The sequence below is a fragment of the Atractosteus spatula genome, chromosome 1 (assembly GCF_055471065.1).
Source record: "Atractosteus spatula isolate fAtrSpa1 chromosome 1, fAtrSpa1.hap1, whole genome shotgun sequence".
Taxonomy (NCBI): Eukaryota; Metazoa; Chordata; class Actinopteri; order Semionotiformes; family Lepisosteidae; genus Atractosteus; species Atractosteus spatula.
Window position 1 is genome coordinate 29,601,372 of NC_142706.1, and position 21,498 is coordinate 29,622,869.

The following is a 21,498-nucleotide window of genomic DNA, read 5'->3' on the forward strand; positions in this document are numbered from 1 at the left end:
TGTCCAGCCTCCATTTCTCTATAAAAATTTACTCTGTTGCACACACACAATAGAAGCAGGAACCGCTGTCAGAAGGGAAGATATGTTCAAAATATCGCAAATATCGATCATGTTGCGATATTTTGAAATATAAAAGTCAATTGATTGTCCATAATATCGCTATTCTATTTTTTCGAAGAAATGTTTGTTAAAAGAAAAGTCCAGCACCAGCTGGATTCAAACACACAACCTGCCAGCTGGTAGTCACGCACCTAGACCAGTCGGCTACAAGACAGCTCACATGAACAGGCAGGCGAAACAGCCCTACACAGCCCTGTCGCAGCACACGAATACCGTTATTAAATTCTTTAGATACGCGATTCCATATTATATTCCCTTTTAATCAAATTCTAAAAGTATGCTTGTTGACTCCGGTATCACGTTAATAAAGACTTCAAAGCTTAAAATGTTTAGGGAGAAATGGAATACTGGTGTGTATTTTTTTCTTTAAAGTACCAAGACCAGATATATACTGTATGTTTATGTTCCAAAATTAATATCGTTTATGGCCTTCACACGCGTTACAGTATGCTCCTATTCTTTTTATGCTCAGCTACTAAGATTTCCCTTCAGTGGTAAAATTCAATATCTACAACGGGCACAGCAAAGACGTTTACTGTAAGTCTTTCTACGACAGACCAACGGACCACGAGTGCCCCTGTTGGTCAACCAATCACGTACTGCGGTGCCACGCGTCATCTTGCGTCACACTGAGCGACGCCACCTGCGGTACGTGTCTGTAACGCGCACTTTGAATGGCTGCATCTGTACACAATACTGCTGACAGCAGGAAAATTCCTATTCTTTACTCAGCAGCTTATTAAAAACAGCACCCATAATGTTGAAACTGATTTTTTACACAGAAGACTGACACAGCTACGTTTTGTGAATCTCTTTTTCTAAAAAAAAACATTTGTCAGTCTGTCTGTGGGGGGAAGGGGGACTGTCTTTCATTGGGAGGTTCACCTGTTCTACTCTGAGAGTGAAGAGGGGGAGGAAAAGTGCCCATGGTCAAAACTACAGTATGCTTAAGAGCTGTAAAACCGGTTTAATTCTAAACACATTATCCAGTGGGGCAATTTAACAGATGCCTCAAACCTTTGAAAGACGTCTTTGAAAAACTAAAATAGCAAATATTATGGACACTACATTAACATGTTTAGAATTTGATTAATAGGGAATATAATATGGAAGAAATTAATAATGATATAATTAAATTCATATACTGTAGCTTAAATACTGCTAAACTTAAAATTAGACACAAGAAGAGTGTGGGTGGAGTGGTGGCTCTGTGTCTGTGGCTGGAAAGTTGCTGGTTCAACTCCCCCAGCTGGCAGAAGAATCCTACTCTGTTGGGCCCCTGAGCAACACCCTTAACCCCAACTGCTCCAGGGGTGCTGTACAATGGCTGACCCTGTACTATGACCCCAAGCTTCTCTCTCTCCCTGTCTGTGTCTCATGGAGAGCAAGCTGGAGTATGCAAAAAAAACAAATTCATAATGCAAGAAATTGTGCAGGGCTAATAAAGTGATTATATGATGGCTTCTTATGATGTTAGTATTATTGAACAATGTTGTGAGGTTCTGGTGAAATTTCTCTGTAAACTGAAAAGTTAAGGGGAGACACGTTGTGTATCGCCTCTTTTTACACTTGTAAAAATGAACATTCCAATGTTAATGCGATACGGAAGATATTATTAACAATGTAGCGCTTTCGGGCTCATGTGGGTTTGTGCCGCACACCCTGCGGGACTGCTGTGTACATACAGTACGTTCACAATGAAACAACCTGGATAGGTGATATTTAGAGATATACAGATGCAGCCATTCAAAATGAGTGGTAAAAACCTGCGGTACAGTAACCAACCCGCAGGGCACCGTAGGGCACCGCGGTAAGTGATTGGCTGGCCAAAATGACCGACAGGGGCACTCGTGGTGCATTGGTTGGTAGTGAAAAGATTTAATCATTTAATGTCTTTACTGTGCACATTTCAATCCGCTTAGTTTTGAATATTTATATGGAATTTTACCACTAAAGGGAAATTTTAGTAGCTGAGCATAAAAAGAAGAGGAGCATAACGCATCTGAAGGTCATAAACGATATTAATTTAGGAACATAAACATTACTGTATGTACATAAACTGTACTGTGTATGGCTGGTCTTGATAGTTTAAAGAAAAAATACACACCAGTCTTCCATTTCTCCCTAAACATTTTAAGCATGAAAGTTTTATGAAACGGTACCCAAATATGTGATTGCTGTATAGAATTAATTTTATTTTTAAAAAATTATTTAACACAAAAATTAAGCTGTTTACATCTTCCGCCCGAGAACAGTCACCCGTTGCTACCCAACGCAGAAACACAGCCACTAACTAGCAAAGAGAGGACATTAGCTAGCCAATATGATAAAGAAATAAATGATTATTTTGTTTATTTCTTTTGCACATTTATTTGAACATTTCCATCGATTGTACAAGCACTTGGAAACTGTCCAATCCCTAGTTCATCAAGCATTTACCGGTCTGGCGCCGGTCTGTGTCTTCTAGGATATAATGCCAGCAAACTCTTGTTTTTATGTCTACTATAACTACGCTGGGCAAACGTTCTGAGGTTAAATTCTTCCAGCACGGGGGTACCTTTAAAACAGAGACGACGGCACCGACATTTTTTGGCGCGCCTTCTCTTTAAAGCCCTGGCCAAATATGAAGACAGTACGTACAGTTATAATTCAAACGGAATTAAAAACTACACATCCCAGTTACCATGGTGGTGCTTGTGATCATTGCGTTTAACCAACGAAACAGGGCGAAAAATCAGTCACATGACTTTGGGGCAGAGTTTCGAAAGCTTAACCTATCAGCAACAAAGCGAAATTTACACGATAGGCTACCTCAAACTGTCAGTTACACGACTGTGTATGTCGCTTAAGCCACTCCTATTTGGCATTTTAGTTATGGAGGCGAGAAGACGCCCCCCCCCCCGCCCTCTCTGGGTGTCTGATTTGCCGCCATCTTTAACTGTTCGGTGTCCGAATCGGAGTAGCTATGGGTACAAAATAAAGTTAATCCCAACTACAAAACATATATTTTTGTGGTAAGAGGGCGCAAAACATCAGTATTTACTGCTATTAATTACTGTACGATTTATAGTTGAAATCTGAGCCTAGATATAAAGTTAGATATAAAGTTAAAATCTCAACAAAGCAATGTAGGAAATACAGAGAAAATAAATCCTTTCTGACATCTAAAATCAGTTTCGATCAAGGTCTCTAAAACGAACAAGAAAAAGAGGATTTTCGGAGGGCAATTACGCTGTGTTTATATAGAATAACTGATTTATGAGCAATCTAATTTCTTGTTCGTTTAAAACAGTGAAATGTCAGCTGCAAAAGATCGCACCAGAAACAGCACTCTCTCTGCCTGTCATAGACGTTCAGGAAAGGCTGAATGAAGTCATGTCAAGTACAATAATTCGGTGATCAATAATAACAGTTGTAGGACAGTATATAAGGAGGATAAGGATTTTGAAGTTGACTCGAAATCTGATGGAACTGTATAGTTCCATCCACACAGTGCCTTTACTTCCATCCATTTCTAATCTCTTTATCCAGTACAGAGGATTTGGAGCCTATCCCAGTAAGCAACAGACACAAGGCAGAATACACCCTGGACATAGAGCCAGTCCATCACAGACAGACACAAACACACACACACCAGGGCCAGTTTTCCCATAAACCCATTAACTTACCAGTATGTTTTGGAGTGCGAGAGGGAGTCATATCACACATATGGAGAAAAACCATGTATCCCAGAGAGAACATGTAAGCCCCACACACACAGGATGGCAGGAATTGAACCTAGGACCCCAGTGCTGCAAGATAGCAATGCTAACCACTTCGCCACCATTATAAATGGATGGATATCTTAGTTATCTTTCTAGTTCACAGGTTTGCATGTATAATTTAATTTTGAAAGCCACTGAGACATCAGGTACTACTGTTGTATTTATGAAAAAGAAACAAAACAAAAAACATACTAACAACTGTGCCATCCTACTCCTTAGTTAATACATTTTATTATTCATAAACAGTTAACATTGTTAGCAAAATATTTTGAATTATATTTAACCCTATTTTTTCTTTAGTTTTGTATTTAACTTATTATATGATAGTCAGACTTAATGTATATTTGAACAATGAAAATATATTTTTACAAGATTTTACATTAAGCACTTAAAATTAATATGGTTAATAATAGTAAACTGTAACATGCTGTAACAAGATCAGTTAAACTGCAAAGAAAATGCTTTCAGAGAAAATGTTTCAGGTGTGAAGAACATAGATCTCCAATGCAATTTCAACCAAACCTGTTCCCACACACCCTGCCCCCACTACCATTAGAATATACACAAAGCACTGAAATCTTTCGAGCTAATGATCAGGTGACCCGAGAGAGAGCGAGAGAAACACCAAGGGGTGCGGAACCAGGGAACTATTTACATGGAAAACGGGCGATCTCCCCAGACTGTCCGCCCGTTTCACTGTTACCTGGATACCTCTTTATTTAGAACTCACTAACACTGATTTTCAGTTTAGAAGGATTCAAGTAAGGTTTTAGATGAAAGGCAGCGACCTTAATCAAGCCCAACTCATAATTGAACCCATTCAGAGCCTACATTACATTTTAGCGTTTCATTCTGAGCAGAAGACCCTCACACCTGAAGAAGGGGGAGGTGTCTTTCGCTGGAAATCTCGCCTGCTTCTACTTTACGAGTACAACCCCCTCGCTGCCGGAGTGCTGGCTGTGACGAATTAAACCGGTTTCACAGGTTTCAATCACAGACCATGTGACATGGGAGTCAGGAAACTAACACACAGCGCCACCGGATTTGATAACGCTATAAAAACGCTATAAAATAATGTGACTAGGCACAGAACAAGTTTACAGCACAGTACAATAATAAATGCTGACCATGACTTTAGAAGCATAAATTGCCTTACACTCAATTTAAACACAAGCTGTCTTTAGCCCTCTAAGCTGGTTCATACAGAAATGTAGAGATCCAGGCTCAGAACACACAGCTTCATTAGCGAATACATATGCAGGACAACTAGAGAAGACGTTTTACAGAGGATGGATTTTTAGAAACATCCCATCAGTGACATCACTGAAGTCAACTCCTAGGTACTGTAACTGTCGTGTGGATAGTTTCACAAGAATCAGACAAAGGTTTAAGCATCACTTGTTCTAGATAAAACTGAAAAAAAAAAAACAACAACCCATAATGTACTTCTTTGCGGCTCTGTTTGCCCAAATCATATATTCACAACGTGAAATCTAGAAAATAATATTACGTAACCAAAATACGCAATATGGAAACAGAACCTGTGTAATTGTTGATAGATGATGTACTCGTAACATTTTTTCAAGACGAACTACAACATTTAAAAAATGACTTGTATGTACTTGATATCTCTAATCAATCCACGGGTCCCAGCACAAAACGAAACTAAAACGCATACCGTTTCGCGCTTCTTATTAGTTGCTCAAAAGTAATTTGACCGTATGAAATGCATAATATAAACCTAGAAACATTTATGGCCTTCACACGCGTTGCAGTATGCTCCTATTCTTTTTATGCTCAGCTACTAAGATTTCCCTTCAGTGGTAAAATTAGATATGAATATTCAATACTTAAACGGGCACAGTTAAGACATTAAATATACATATACATACTGTATACAGTACAGTTTGCATACGGTAATATGTTTATGTTCCTAAATCAATCTCTTTTATGAGCATGTGTAAGGCATGGTGAATCGATTCTCAAAAATTACTGTACTTTGCATGATTGGAAACAAATGCGTGATTGCGAAATGCTGTGGTGTTACTTTTACAAAGACGGTCGATGAAAAAAAGAATGTTGACCAGGGCAATACTTTGAGTTTACACTTACAGCTTGTCCAAGGTCATTCATTATTAATACTATTAGTAATATCTTCGTTAAAGACTTTGATGGCCACAGCTCAAACATGAGAGGTTGAGCTTTATTAGCTCCACCTTGCGGAAATTCCGGATACTATTATTTTGCTTGTCGTATTATAGGAGAATTTACGGTAACTCGCGGTATTTACCGGTAGCTTGCGGTAGACTGCGTACAGCGTACCGCAAAATAATGCGGTATCGCCTGCGCATTTTGAATGGCTGCATCTGTATATTGTAGTATTTTCGGGTTCGGCGAGGACGGGCACAGTGATTCAGAAAATACTCTTCTTGTGTCTAATTTTTAGTTTAGCAGGATTTTCGCTAATGTGGGTAATGTCGGGATGATATTACCCACGTCTATTATCAATGTACAACACTAACTACTTTCAGGCTCTACCAAAAAATAATGCCACAATGCCACAATATTATAAACGCCCTCAGGCTGGGCAAACATTTTTTTAATTTTTAAAAAAGAAATCAATAATGAGATAAAATGATGTGATCCTGCTTAACTTAGACATTGCATGATTTTAAAAGCTATAAAAACAGGTTTTGATAGTTAATAACCACTTTTTATGCGCAGAAAATGGGTGATCTTTCTTCCTCGTGATCAGCCTAGAATCTTTGTGTATGCTGTAAGTTTAGCTTTTTTCTCTTTACTCACCTGCTGCGATTCGGGCACAGAAGGGTTAAAAAAGAAGTCAGACAGGCAGAGGGAAGGGAGAGGAATGAAACTGTTACCTGTCCTGGATAAAGTGGTTAAAAAATAGGTTGATTTATGCCTATAAAAATTTTAATGTGATACAGAAGACATTATTCATAATAAGTTATCTTGTACAGGCTGTAAACTGAACTGCAGATCTCAGACATATAAGGCACATGCTTAAGCCATCACGCCACAGACGCAGTCATGGGGAAAGCAGTGAAACAGCCGTACACATATCAATAGAAAGTCTTATACTACTGTTTGTGCTACAGTTTATTAATATAATTATATCGTTATTAATTTGTTTAGGTACGCAATTCCATATTATATTCCCTGTTAATCAAATTCTAAAAGTATGCTTTTGTTTACGCCAATAACGACCGAATTCACAGAAAAGGTTAATAATAATAAACTTTATTTTATATAGCACCTTTAAAGGTGGCTTCTAAAAGCGCTTTACAGGATGACAAGAACAATAAATAAGAAGAATACACAAGATGGAACACAATTACTTATTAAGGAAAGCAGAGGGGTGAAGAATGGAACCAGTTAAGTAAAGGCTTTTCTGAAGAAGAGGGTTTTGAGTCTGGATTTGAAGGAGTTTAGAGAAGGTGACTCTCTGATATCCTTGGGGAGAGTTTTCCAGAGCTTGGGGACATAACAGGAGAAGGCCCTGTCACCCAACAATGTAGATGGGCTTGGGGGACAGTAAGGAGAGCAGAATTAGAAGAGCTAAGGTTGTGAGGTGGGGAGTAGGGCGTTAATAGTTCAGACAGGTACTGAGGTGCCAAGCCATGCAGAGCCTTATAGGTGAGCATGAGGATTTTAAAGTCTACATGGAATTTGACCGGAAGCCAGTGCAAGGACTCCAGGATAGGAGTAATGTGATAATTTGCACTAGACCTGGTCAGAATTCTGACTGCTGAATTTAGGACATACTGCAGTTTGTTCAGAGTAGATTTAGATACCCCAGCGAGTAGAGGATTACAGTAGTCAAATGTGTTGATCAGCTTTTCAGCCACAGTTAGTGATAGCATAGGGTGTAGTCTAGCGATATTTCTGAGATGAAAAAATATGTTTTGACAGTATGTTGCATATGTGGGTCGAATGTTAAGCAAGAATCAAATATAAACCTAAGGGTTTTGAATTTTGATTGAAGCTCAAGTACAGAACCATCTACAGATAGGGTTACAGGACTGGCTTTACGAAGTTAATGGGGGGTGCCAATAAGCATGACTTCAGTCTTGTCGCAGTTAAGATGAAAGAAGTTTTGAGTCGTCCAAATTTTTATGTCAGAGATGCAATTAGATAGAATAGAGACAGCCACATCAGTGTCAGGTTTGGTATGGATGTATATTTGAGTATCGTCAGCATAAAAATGAAAGCTGAGCCCATGTGATCTTAAAAGCTGACCAAGTGGAAACATGTAAATGCTGAAGAGCAAAGGGCCCAGTATTGAGCCCTGAGGATCACCAGACTTAACAAGACCAATTTCAGACCTGTACCCATTAAGAGAGACAAAGCGACAGCGATCAGTGAGGTAAGATTTGAACCATTTGAGAGCAGTGTCAGAAACTCCACACACAGTCTCAAGATGAGAAAGTAAGATGTTATGGTCAACAGTGTCAAAAGCAGCACTGAGATCAAGAAGGATGAGTATAGAAAGAGAACCAGAATCAGAAGCTATTAGAAGATCATTAGTGACTTTGACCAGGGCAGTTTCTGTGCTGTGAAGTTGACGAAAGCCAGATTGGAGGGGTTCGAAAAGGTTGTTTGTCATGAGGTGGTTATGTAACTGAAGTGTGACAGTGCGTTCTAGAATTTTAGCAAGAAAGGGTAAGTTGGAGGTGGGGCTAAAATTGTTAAGATTGTCAAGAGCCATGTTAGGCTTTTTTGGAATGGGGGTAATGGCAGCAGTTTTGAGGACCGTTGGTACAATGGCAGTGCTCATGGATTCATATATAATATTGAGGACAATGGGACAGAGAAAAGAGAAACAGGACTGAAATAAAGTGGTGGGAATGGGATCTAAAATAGATGTGGTGGGTTTCATTTTTAACTAGGTAACTAGGTCAAAACATTATCACTTTTCACAAAGTATATAAACTTAATATGGTCAGAAGGAGCACATAAAAACGTTTCCGAAATAACCACATGTAAGACTTTGATGCTTAAAATGTTTAGGAAGAAATCAGAATACTGGTGTGTATATATGACCACCCATATACATTTTACATAATATGTTTATGTTCCTAAATTAATATTGTTTATGATAATCAGACACGTTATGCTTCTCTTCTTTTTATGCTCAGCTACTAAAATTTCCCTTTAGTTGTAAAATTCCATATAAATATTCAATACTAAGCGGATTAAAATGTGCACAGTGAAGAGATTAAATGATTAAATTTTGTCGGTCATTTTGGCCAGCCAATCACGTACCGTTGTACACCGCAGTGGCTTGTGGGTAGTTGCATGCAGTATGGGTTTGTACTGTACATTTTGAATGGCTGCATCTGTATAATGTGTATACAGTATGATACTGTATGGTTTTAAAGCCTCTACAATACAATATGTTAAACATATTTTTATAATCAAAATTTACTAGTTGCTGAAATTTTCATTAAGATAAAATATAAATGATCTAAATGTGGAAGTAAACCTGAAGAAAGCACATGACATTCACAACAAGCCACAATATAATAATAACCTTTTTTAGATATCAAAGGTATTTTTTTTAATAAAAAAAAATTAAATTAATATTTTACATAATGTTAAACGCAGTTTAAAATTAATAAAAGTTTAAACGGCATACAACTTAAATTCTGTAACAGGAAAAGCCTATCCATCAGCATTGACTGGGTTTTAAAACCAGGTGTTTTCTGACAACAGCCCAAATGCTCCACACACCAGACGTTTTCACGTCTCCACCTGGCGGTTTTAAAAAGTAATGCAGTCCAAAATGAGATTTTTTTAAAAAGAAACTGGGGTATGTTATGGAGCATTAGGGGATGCACACTGCAAAATGATGCAGTATCTGGCATGCATTCTGAATGGCTGAATCTGTAGTTCCCTGTCTCAGCTGAAAGAAAAGTGGAAGAGCTGCTTGTGGAGTCTCTCTCTCTGTTGGAGGAAGAAGAGGAGTTGGCAATACCAGCATCCCAAAATGTGAGGAAGATCAAGCTCAAGGTGCCAGAAGACGATGTTAGGTTGCTATTTCCTTCCTGTCCAGAATCTCCAAATGAGGTAGCGATGGTATAGGAGATGAAACTCCTGATGCCAGTGAATGACAATGACAGACTGCCATCTTTTGTAATTTGCCGTCTCTGTAATTTCTGGCTAGAAATTACAGAGCAGGAGAAAGACAATGGTGCTCAAGCACTGGCTTTTTTTACTCAGGATGCCAGCAGGAGAGGCTCTGTATGAGGGCAAGAATATCTCAAGGGTTACAAACTATCTCTCTGTACAATTCTCAGCCAAGGCAGAGAGAATCTGTGGGATGACACCACCACTCTCACCACAACATCCTAAAGATGAGAGAGAGAGCTTTGCCAGGGTGGTGATACCATTCTTAGACAACATCCACTAGAGGGAATAATAAGCCACAAAGATAGTTAAATGATAAAAACTATGCTTGAGTGTTCAGTGATTTTCTATAACATGTTAACTAATTAAAGCTCTTTGGCACAGAAAAAAATATTAACTTGATTTATTTACTGCAATATTGTTAGCAGGGCTAGCCTATTGTTTTCACAAGAAAGCCTGCTATCCATGCCACTGATAACATTTCTTTACAGTTAAGTGTAAAGTCAAACATTTTGGACAAAATGGTAGTTGCTAAGAAAGCAAAGTTAGATGTTTCCTAATTTTAGTAAATTCCTTTATAAAAGATCAGTATGGATTGTTCAACATAAAGACCATGCTATTTGAGCTCTTTATTGTTGAGAATGTTGTTTGTTGCACCTCAATGTGTAATTACAATACATGTTAAGACAAGGCACGACAAAACACAACAAAGTGATTCAGGAGATGGACAGTGCATAGAGAATATTCTGCTTCTGAACAGAAATGTTTGTTGGCTAAGCTGTGGGAAGGTTTTGGCATGCTTTGGGGACTGCCTTGATGCAATCAATAACCTTTGATATATCTAAAAAAAAGTTTTGTCAAAAAAGATTGATGTTTCCTTTTCTGCTTCAACTAGATAGTTTTGATACCAGCAACATTTTCAGTTTTTTAGTGAAGTTGTGTTGTGGATCTTGAAATGCAGCTATTTGAATCCCTGATGGAACATAGTTCTGGGAGGTACAAAACACACTTGAGGCTACCAAAAGCAATTACAGTGTCTGCATCATGACCTGTTTGAAGTCCCTGCCAGTGAAATTTAATGTTTAAAGAAAATTGTATTTTAACTGCTCTCTGCATTTGGATTAAGATACTTTCACATGAGGTCAATGTTAAGCTACAAGCCCAAGATTGGAGAACTCCAAAGGGGAAAGCAAGAGAAAGTATCATACAAAGTGGTATATCATGCTTATCAATTTATTAAAGTCAGATATTATTTTAACATTGCATTGTCATTAATCAATCATTAATCAATATGAAGGGCTATAACTGAAATTTAAAAAAAAGTGTCAAGTATCAAGTATCAGCTTGTTTAGACCTCTATGGTGAAATAAATTCACATGAAGTAAATTAGTTTATTAATTGGATAATATCTGAAAGACTGACAGACACATTCTCATCCAGGTTCATTTAGAGTAAGTCTGGGATTTACAGATGCAGCCATTCAAAACAAACGGGCGATACCACATTATAATGCGGTGCACTTGACGCGGTGTAACTCAAGTTACTGTATAATATCATATAAATACCACATATTCTCACATAACACCGCATGGTACCGGAAGTAAAATAATAGTATCCGGAATTTCCGCAAGGTGGAGCTAATAAAGCTCAACCTCTCATGTTTGAGCTGTCGCCATCAAGGTCTCTGAAGATATTACTAATAGTATTAATAATGAATGACCTTGGACAAGCTGTAAACTCAAAGTATTGCCCTGGTCCACATTCTTTGTAACCGTCTTTGTAAATGAAAAGATTTTATTTTTTCATTGACCGTCTTTGTAAAAGTAACACCACAGCATTTCATTGATCCAATCACGCATTTGTTTCCAATCATGCAAAGTACAGTAATTTTTGAGAATCTCCAATTCACCATGCCTTTCACATGATCATAAAAGATACTGATTTAGGAACATAAACATATTACTGTATGCATACTGTACTGTATACGGTATGTATGTGTATATTTAATGTCTTTACTGTTCCCGTTTTAGTATTGAATATTTATATGGAATTTTACCACTGAAGGGAAATTTTAGTAGCTGAGCATAAAAAGAATAGGAGCAAAATGCGTGTGAAGACCATAAACGATATTAATTTTGGAATATAAACATACAGTATTAAAGTATGTAAACTGTATGTTGCTGGTCTCGGTACTTTAAAGAAAATATACACACCAGTATTCAATTTCTCCCTTAACATTTTAAGCATCGAAGTCTTTAACTAACATGTGAAATAATGTGTATAAAAAATGATAGTTTTAAGCTTTTCTGCAAATACGCTCAATACCGGAGTAAACAAGCATACTTATAGAATTTGATTAATAGGGAATATAATATGGAATCACATATCTAAAGAAATTAATAACAATATAATTATATTCATGTACTGCAACACAATAGTATACACTGTACAATGTCTGTTGCTACTGTATGTGTAGGGCTGTTTCACCACTCATCAAGCAATTGTGCGAGTGGCGTGATGGTCTAAGTGCCCGACTTCTAAGCGAGAGATCAGCTCTTCAAATCCAACTAGTGCCATCAGTTTTCTTTTAACAAATAAAAATTTCTTCGAAAAACTTAAATAGCTAATATTATTGGCATTATATTGACAGTGATAAGTTCTTGCTTTGTTTTCTGAACATAGTCTTTCAGGGAATGCCATACCATCTCTATCGGATTTAAATCTAGGGATTCGGTTGGAGTTTTCACCCAGTTCACTCCTTCTGCTATAAGCCTCGCCCTTGCTGCTGTGTGTTTCGGATCGTTGTCTTGAAAGAGACAGTGCCTTGATCCAAAGTGCTCCCTGATATATGGGGCGGCATGCCGTTTGACCATGACTTCCTCGCCACAAAGCTTTAGAAAACTTAACAGTTTTATTATCAACAAACTGTAAATATGACGTTTACATTGGCGTTATTGTCAGCTGTCACTGAGAGCAGACCCCCTCTCTTAGGCTGTGCAAATGATTTTTCAAATTTTTATAAAGAAACGGAGGCTGTATGCATTACAATATAAACATTTACTGTCAAACTTTAAATCAACAATTGATTTAAAGATGATCTGTCAAAGTGCAATGAAATACAATATTGTTGTTGTTGTTATTGTTGTTTTTATCCCGTAAAGCGCTTTGAGAAGCCACCTTTAAAGGCGCTATATAAAGGCGCTGATTCTTATGGAATGTGTTTTGTTTCTTCTTTTTTTCAGCATGGAATAAACCTATTACTTGATTCTTATGGAAGCCCGGTTATACAAAAAAGTTGCATTTAATACCACTCGACAGCCGGCTGGCTGGCTGTGCCGAAAAATAGATAAAAACCGGTTTAACAGCTCTGTTGTTTTTATCCCATAAAGCACTTTGAGAAGCCACCTTTAAAGGCGCTATATAAAGGTGCTATATAAAGGCGTGTATGGCTGGTCTTGGTACTGTATTTTAAAGAAAAAATACACACCAGTATTCCATTTCTCCCTAAACATTTCTTACATGTGGTTATTTTGGAAACGTTTTACGTGCCCCTTGCTCCTTCTGACCATGTCACTGCGCATTTAAAAGCATAATTTCAGAGTTTGATTAATAGGGAATATAATATAAAAATATAGTACTAAAAATAAGATACACTCTACAGACATTCATAACACTGACTGTCAGAAGATAGGACACAGCGACTCAGACGCCCGTTGAATGGAAAGGGGCACTTTAATTTTCTGTACAGCTGGTACAGCACCCCACTGCGCCCGCACGTCAGCAGAGAGAGAGAGAGAGACACACACAGTTTTTCATTGTCAAAAAGTAATTGTTTTTTACTTTTGTGCATTTGTTTTTACATTCCTCTTGTTTAACAGGAATGTTTTGTTTCTGGACAGACTGTTAAACTAGAGGAAAAGAGTGCCACCTTCTTCGAAGCATTTTATTGATCCGATCACTAATTCTTTTCCAGTCGCTCAAAGTAAGTGTTGAGAATCTACGATTCACCATGCTACTAATGGTTTCCCGTAGATTGCAATGCAAGGCACTTTTGCCTCTGGACCCATCGAAATTTACTGATGTGGTCCACCCCCAGTAAATTTCAAAAGTCACAAGATTTTGAAACACGAGGGCGGCTGTGTTATTTGCTGTGTTATTTTGCTTCTCTTTTCAGCATGGAATAAACCTATTACTTGTTCCTTTGCAGACTACGCATGCTGACGCAGCTACCCACCTGAATTGCTACCTACGCTACATACGTGAATAAAAGTCCTGATTAGGAGATAAGCAGTGCTACATAAGTTTTTTTTTCTGGTGGTACCAGGATAGTGATGTAGAAGTGTAGTGATCGCAAAATAAAATATGCAATAATAATCTCTTGATGAGCAGCGAAGTACTCAAGTCTAAAGCTATAATAAACACACAATACACAAATTAGCCAGGTAATGTTTGTTAAAAGCTGACAAAGTAGGATCAGTAAACAGGAGTTTTCCTAACTAACTTGTCCACATGTTCAATTTCCATTCATTTCAATGTTTACGCAATAAAATTACTTCAAGAGCCTATACAGTAACTAATGTAATTCTACACTAGCTGTACTTGTGTCCTGTATTTATGTCCAACACCTTGCAAGCATTCATGGGAAATATTTTATGCAGATGTTTATGAAGAATGTGGAATGGTGGTTTATAACTTAATTTTATTTTCAGCTACCACTTCTATTTAAATATATTTGTATTAATAAATTAATTATGTTAAAGTCATAACATAGGAAAATATGATATTAACACACAAGCATGACATTGAGTTATAATTACTTTTGTTAGTTTCAACAGCCATGGGTCAGTGATATTGCTATCAGTTAAGACTTGTTTATATACTTAATTATTTCTCTTACAATACAGACAGGAGAAATAAATGTTGTCAATGTTCTACTTTGATTCTAATGACTATTTATAAAGATAGATATATATAGCCCAAAACACACGTTACATTCATAGATTAATTTACAAACTGATATATACACATTTCTACTTTGGAAATTACTGTGAGTGTATAAAATGTAAATTATTTATGAATATATATATATAAAATAAGGGGGCAAGGTACCAAAGTGGTTACCATTACTGCCTTACAGCACTGGAGCCCTGGTTTCAATTCTGGACCTGGAATCCCACCTGCATGTTCTTCCTGTGTTCACTTGGGTTTCCTCCCACTATCCAGAGACCTACTGGTAAGTTAATTGATTTCTTTGTGTCCACATGTGATATGTGATGGACAGGCATCACATCTAGGCTGTATCCTGCTTTATGACCATTGCTTGCTGGGATAGGTACTGTCTCCCTGTATTTTCATTTGTGCATACCATACATACAGATTCAGCCATTCAAAATGTACGGTACAAACCCATACCGCGGGCAACTACATGTGCGCCACCGCGCCATACTGCGTGATTGGCTGGCCAAAATGACCGACAGGGGCACTCGTGGTGCATTGGTCGGTAGTGAACAGATTTAATCATTTAATCACTTTACTGTGCACATTTTAATCCACTTAGTATTGAATATTTATATTAAATTTTACCACTAAAGGGAAATTTTAGTAGCTGAGCATAAAAGAAGAGGAGCGTAATGCATCTGAAGGTCATAAACAATATTAATTTAGGAACATAAACATATTACTGTATGTAAACTGTACTGTATATGGCTGGTCTTGGTAGTTTAAAGAAAAAATACACACAGGTCTTCCATTTCTCCCTAAACATTTTAAGCATGAACATTTTATGAAACAGTACCCAAATATGTGATTGCTGTATAGAATGAATTTTAATTTAAAAAAAAAATATTTAACACAAAAATAAAGCTGTTTACATCTTCTGCCGGAGAATATAGTCACCCGTTGCTACCCGACACAGAAACACAGCCACTAACAAGCAAAGAGAGGACATTAGCTAGCCAATATGATAAAGAAATAAATGATTTTTTTGTTTCTTTTGCACATTTATTTGAACATTTCCATCGATTGTACAAGCACTTGGAAACTGTCCAATCCCTAGTTCATCAGGCATTTTCTTTTACACTGCGGGCATTCTCCCAGTCTGGCACCGGTCTGTGTCTTCTAGGATATAATGCCAGCAATTTTTTGTTAAATTTGGGTTTCCAATAACGCCACAGCAAACTCTTGTTTTTATGTCCACTATAACAGACAATCTCCCTTGCTTTTAACCGAGCATTTCATAATTTCCTAAAATGAAAATGATTTACTTTATTTCCCTCACGGGATCAATAAAGTATCTATCATCTATCTATCTAAACTATGGGACAGAATTCTGGGGTCGCCCTATACCAGAGATTACGGTAGGGCTTCAGAATGGTGATTGGCTGACACAATCTGACACCCCTCTGATTGGTGAAAAAAGACGTGCTGATCTGCTCTACACACCAGGAAGACAAGAACATATGTAGTTTCTATTCGAAACACGTATTTTAAAAGTTTAATTAAGAAGTAAAAACCTTACAGTGTACACAGATTTCTAAGCTGAATAGGAGGAAGAAAAATCACCCGTGTTTCGCGCATAAAAAGTGGTTATTAACTATCGAAACTTGTTTTATTTTATTTTTATTTAGATTAAGAGTTCCCGTCACCCCCATTTCCATTTAAATCGCAAACCCGTGTTTAATAAAATGTCTTTTAACCTAAATCGTTATCTTTGTCTTCTGCATAATAATATTCACCACTCTGTCCAGCAAATTAATAATAAACTTTATTTTATATAGCGTTTTAAACAAATAAGTAATTCGATTGCTCATAAATCGAATCACTTATTCTACATAAACACAGCGTAATTGCTCTCTGAAAATGCCCTTTTTCTTGTTCGTTTTGGAGACCTTGATCGAAACTGATTTGCGATGTCAGAATGGATTTATTTTATGTATATTTCTGTGTGGGCATTTTCTACATTGCTTTGTCTGTTAAGATTTTAACTTTATATTTAAGCTCAGATTTCAACTATAGATCTTACACTAATTACTAGCAGTAAATACTGATGTTTTGCTCCCTCTTACCACAAAAATCTTAAAAATAATGTATTGTAGCTGGGATGAACTTTTTTTTTAACGTGTCTCTACTGCGATTCGGACACCGACTGGTTAAAGATGGCGACAACTCAGGCACCCAGAGATGGGAGGGGGGGGGGACCTTTCCGCCTCCATAACTAAAATGCCAAATAGGAGTAGTTTTTAATTCAGTTTGAATTATAACTGTACGTACTGTCTTCGTATTTGGACAGGGCTTTAAAGAGAGGGCGTGCCAAAATTTTTCGATGCCGTCATCTGCACTTTAAAGGTACCCCTGTCGCGGAAGAATTTGACCTCGGAACGTTTACCCAGCGTAATTATTGTATTTCATTACACTTTGACAGATTGTCTTTAAATCAATTGTTGTCAGAATATCTCCACCTCCAAACAAGAACAAAATTGCAACGATTTTATTAACTGGCTGTTTCAGTAACTTAAAGTATATATTTAAAGTAATAATTTAACAATATATGTAAATGTTTTAAGATATGTTTATGTTGTGAATGTCTATAGATTGTAACTTATTTTTAGTTTTTGTTTTGTTTCACGTTAATTTTATAAGGGAATCTTGATTAAAATACTTTTATTTTTTCACAATCTGGCAATGCCAGACAGAATTCACATTCGCTGAAGCCAAATGACCTTGCAGATCAGATAATCAAGGAACAAAACAATTATCGCACCCGGCTCCTCAATGGAATAGCTTTAACTTGCTAATGTGTTGGTGTAACAGTCCGGGTGTGGCAAGCTTCTAATGACTTCCGACTTCTGCGAAAGGAACCCGCCTTTCATTGGAAGACAATGAACATATTCTACCCGTACATGAGAATATAATGCTGGCGCGCTGGCGCGGTGGGGTGCTGCACCAGCTGTAAAAAAAAAGTCAATTGTGTGTCCATAATATTGCTATTTTGATATTGCTAATTGCTATTGCTACTGAGTCTCTGTGTCTACAGTACATTGTTTGTAAACAAACCGGTTTCACAAGTATTTTCAACCCCTGGCCACTGTTGTTTTATCAGTTGTTATCCCGTAAAGCGCTTTGAGAAGCCATCTTTAAAGGCTCTATATAAAATAAAGTTTATTATTATTATTAATATTGATGATATTCTTCCTCCCAGGACTTGTAAAATTGTTTTTGTTATTGTTGTTATCCTGTAAAGCACTTTGAGAAGCATACTGTCCAGCATATTGTATTTCATTGCACTTTGACAGATCATCTTATAATCAGTTGTTGTTAGAATATCCCCCAAGAGGATATTCCCCCCAAGAGGATATAGAGGATATCCCCCAAAATGTATCCAGGTAACAGTGAAATGGGCGCACAGTCTGGGGAGATCGCCCGTTTTCCATGTTAATAGTTCCCTGGTTCCGCACCCCTTGGTGTTTCTTTCTCTCTCTCGGGCCCGCGCTCTTGGCGGGCTTGTCTTGTGTCTCTCTCTCGTCTGGGCGCGGGAGTGCTGCTGGCGGGTGGTGACGGAGAAGAAATAAAGCGCAGTTTTTAACTCCACATGCCTGAGTCTCTGTGTTCATCCTCAATGAACCCAAATTCATTACAATGGTGTCAGAAGCGGGAGGATGGACAGTGAACGGCCAATGATGTCGGACTCAGAGAAGTGCTGGTTCCCCCAGCAGCCGAGTGACCCCCTAAAGCGCCTTTTGGGGGTGAGCAGCAGCCACCAGGGGACGGCTCAGTTGGTGCCAGGGCCCAGAGGAACGCCTGGAGCGTTATCTCCCAGAGGGCCTCCTCCGGGAGAGTAGGGTAACCCTGGCGGGCTAAGTAGGCCACGTCTGCGGTGACCAGACCCAGTGGCTCTCCCGCTAGGCAGCAGCGTTGGGCCAACCTAGCCCGCAGCAGTCCCAGCGCCTCCCCTCTCCTGCCAAAACGCCTCCAGAGGACCGACGCCAATGCCGCGTTGTTGTACCGCTGGTCCCCGGGTACATCCAGCAACGCCTGGCAGGCTTTCCCCTCCAGAATGGCAGCGAGGTGGCCCTCCATCTCCACCTGAGACCAGCAGTTTGCCCAGGCTGCTGTCTGGATATGAGCCTCAAACATTTGCCATGGGACCTCCCCATTATAACGGCTCGGTCTCACCGGCTCAGGCTGGAGCAGGGGTGACAGGCTGGACCCTGATGGTCTGGCATCTCCTTCCTGCTACACGGCCTGAGGCGACCCGGGAAAGGGCCCCCCTTCCACTGAGTAGGTCACTGTTGGGTAGCCCTGATAAGGGCTGTGGCCACTGGCGGTGCTGAGGGGGTCATCCAGGCCCCTGGTGGCTGCTGCTCACCCCCAAAAGGCGCTTTAGGGGGTCACTCGGCTGCTGGGGGAACCGGCGCTTCTCTGAGTTGTTCACTATCCATCCTCCCGCTTCTGACACCAATGTAATGAATTTGGGTTCACTGAGGATGAACACAGAGACTCAGGCTTGTGGAGTTAAAAACTGCACTTTATTTCTTCTCCGTCACCACCCACCAGCAGCACTCCAGCGCCCAGACGAGAGAGAGACACAAGACAAGCCCGCCAAGAGCGCGGGCCCGATAGAGAGAAAGAAACACCAAGGGGTGAGGAACCAGGGAATTATTTACATGGAAAACGGGCGATCTCCCCAGACTGAACGCCCGTTTCACTGTTACCTGGATACCTCTTGGGGGATATCCTCTATATCCTCTTGGGGGATATTCTAACAACAAGTGATTATAAGACGATCTGTCAAAGTGCAATAAAATACAATATGCTGGACAGTATGCTTCTCAAAGTGCTTTACAGGATAACAACAATAACAACAACAATTTTACAAGTCCTGGGAGGAAGAATATCATCAATATCAATAATAATAATAATAATAATAATAATAATAATAATAAACTTTATTTTACATAGCGCCTTTAAAGGTGGCTTTTTTTTTTAAATTTAAATGCATTTGCATTTGCACACAGAGCAGTGTTTGCATGAACATGGAGATGCCATACTGAATAATTCCTGCACACAACCATTGCAGCAGAATTTGCATAGTTTGGCAGGGCTATGATTCATACAAGTGGTGGTGGATTTGGAGACAAAATGTATTTACATTGGGTTGCTGTAATAACCCCAAAGCTCTACTTATTATTTTACAAGAGAATGCATCTGACAAGCTGGACAATATGCTTCTCAAAGCGCTTTACAGGATAATAACAACAATAACAACAATAATTTACAAGTTCTGGGAGGAAAAATATGATCAATATTTATAATAATAATAAACTTTATTTTATATAGCGCCTTAAAAGGTGCCTCCTTAAAGTGCTTTACATGATAACAACTGATGAAACAACAGTGGCTGGGGGTTGAAAATACCTGTGAAACCGCTTTGTTCACAAACAATGTACTGTAGACACAGAGACTCAGTAGCAATAGGAATTAGCAATATCAAAATAGCAATATTATGAACACACAATTGACTTTTTTAAAAAAAAACTTTTTTGACAGCTGGTTTTTGTTGACAGCTTGACACAAGTTTATCAGTGAAAAGACCACGGGCATTCTTCCTCCCCCCTACATTCTCAGAGTAGAATAGAATTTATTATTAGCACAATTTATTACAGTGCTAAATTTAATATTATTGATTACTAATAGTTTATGCTAACACCTAGCTTTCTTAACGCAAGAAGTACTACCGTATGTAAGTACTGTAAGTACTTACTGTAATGTCCTTAAGTACTACTACTGTAAGCAAGTTAAGGAGTAAGGGGTTTTGGAGGGGGGGGAGGTGTCTTTCGCCGGAAGACTTGCCCCCTTCTACTTTGAAAATACCTGTGAAACCAGTTTAATTCGTCACAGCCAGCACTCCCGCAGAGAGTGATGAAAACTGCGCAGCGCCAGTCGAATGCACATTAATATGTTGGGCTTTTGGGCTCAGGTGGATTTGCACCCTACAGTTCAACCTGCAGTACCGCTGTGTACTGTACATACAGTACGAACGTGTTATTTTGAAATATAAAAAATGTCAATACACTGTAGTGTCCATAATATTTGCTATTTTTGTTTTTCAAAGAAGTGTTTCTGTTAAAAGAAAACTCATAGCAATTGCTGGATTTGAACACCCGACTTCACACTTATATAGTACTGTAAATCAGTCACTTAAGCCATGACGCCACATAACACGTACTGAAACAGCAATACAGATATTGCAGTAATATGGTTGGAAGGTCAACCACTTAAGACTTTGGTGCTTAAAATGTTTAGGGAGAAATTGAGTATTGGTGTGTATATTTTCTTTAAAATACCAATAACAGCAACATACAATTTACATAATATGTTTATGTTCCTAAATTAATATCGTTTATGACCTTTATGACCTTATTTATTATTATATTATAAGTTATTCTCCTCTGCGTTTTATGCTTAG